This window comes from Anoplophora glabripennis, unplaced genomic scaffold (genome assembly GCF_000390285.2).
Source record: "Anoplophora glabripennis isolate ALB-LARVAE unplaced genomic scaffold, Agla_2.0 scaffold4, whole genome shotgun sequence".
Lineage (NCBI taxonomy): Eukaryota > Metazoa > Arthropoda > Insecta > Coleoptera > Cerambycidae > Anoplophora > Anoplophora glabripennis.
Window position 1 is genome coordinate 3,769,494 of NW_019416568.1, and position 2,016 is coordinate 3,771,509.

Below are 2,016 nucleotides of genomic sequence, written 5' to 3' on the forward strand. Positions count from 1 at the left end.
AAAAATTTTTTTATCAAATATTTTCTTAATTTTATAATAACCATTTCAAACCATTATATTTACTGCTTTGTCTTTTAAATAGACATTTGATTTACATTTTGATTTGTTCTCTCATATCTGATTTCATTTCAATATATTTATACTAACATTATCTGGAATTTTTAAATTCAGTTTTTATATTAATTAAAACTGATATTCTGAACATTATTTTGGTACTTTTTTTGTTTACGCTATATCCTAAAAATGAATTTTTATTTTCTTAAAACAACACAATAGTCGATGATTTTTGGACATATTTATCGACAATTTTTATATACATACATATAGAATATTTCCTCTGCTTTTCTCCGAGGAATACTAGAAAAAATGGATGGAACAACTATGGATACCAGTAAAATGCGTCATAAAAGTAGTTTTTCTGATAGGGTAAAAAATAACAGTAATTGTGACTCAACCGAGCGACATCATGCGACTTTAAAGCCGGTAGCGCATTGGAAACTTACTGGAAAGTACTAGAGAAAACATTAAATGAAAACTGTTACTAAATTACAATTTGTGGTAAATAATCTACCTTCGTAATCTTCTTGATATCAATCATTGACAGTAACGGACAGATAAGATGGAGGAACAGAATGCCAAGGGTGACAAAGAAAAGCAAGGTTAAAATTAATCCTCAGGGATCAGCTTCCTATTCTGAGGGTGGAAGAATTATAGGGGATGTTTACTGTGTTATAACTTAGTTTACATTAGAAATTACACCTTGTAATTATAGTTCTACAATAAAATTTTGTATGCTTTTAACTCAAATAGAGAATAGTTTAATACATTTATTATTGTAAAACTTAACAGTTATAGCTATCATTTCATACAGCGTGTAAACAACGTTGTATACTATTTATACAATAATTTAATAAAAATATGGTTTATATACACATACATACAATGTTCTTATAAAATTAATAAAGAATAAAGAGCATTTCTTTCAATGTAGCAAATATGTATACAGGGTGTTAATGAATTTATGTCAAATACTTTTGCCACATATCCGTTATATCAAAATGGGGTAATACAAGTTTTTGTGTTGAGTAAAATGTAATTTTAAACTTAAACTTCCGATACAAGTTTGTGACATAAGTTCATTTTGTTTTTGACATAAGTTCATTAACAACCTGTGTAGGCTTGCAAAAAATCGACTACAAAATGATTATCTTTTTGGTTTGCTTTCAATAATAACCTAAGATTAAAAAAAAAGTATATTAATAACTGTATCATTAACCACAACCGTTAAAATATTTACTGTTCACTGAAAACTATTAATTTAATTTTCTCCCTGCCCTCTTAACTTCCTCTCCACCAAAACATTTAGGAAAGTTTAATTCCTGATTGTCTCGGATTTCGGAGTGTGATTGGAATTGGATATTTGTCGAATGTGCTATTCTTTTTTAACCAACCGACTTCATTAAGTTGTCCACTCCACCTAAGTTTCATTAGTGCTGATATTGGCGTTTGAAACTTATATCGGGCATCCTACATAATATATTTTTTGATATTTGCACGGTACGCACATATTGACATTGACAAAAGTGACTTTCTCATTTCCCTTGTCTGGAAAACCGCCATGTATACAAGGTGTCTCACTATAGCGTGTCAATATGGAAGAAGCTTCCTCTTTCAAATTTCTAAATACTTTCTTATGTAGAGTTTGCTTTTGAAGGCTTCGCTGTTGATATAAAACAAATGAAGATATTGAAAAATAAGATGCAAAACGAGTATTGAGGCACTTGGATGCCATTTTAAACACCTTACACATAAAACAGTAAGAGATCATTTTCGTTCAAATAATAACAAAGGTACCTAGGGTGCTATACGGATAAAAATGCGCAGAGGTCAATCGTGGCTATTATTATCCTATATCACTCATGATGCCTTTAATATTTGATGTTCTACTAGTCTGTCTATCTAATTCGAAAATGATTGTTACATTTATCTGGTAATATATTTGCAATTTTTATTATA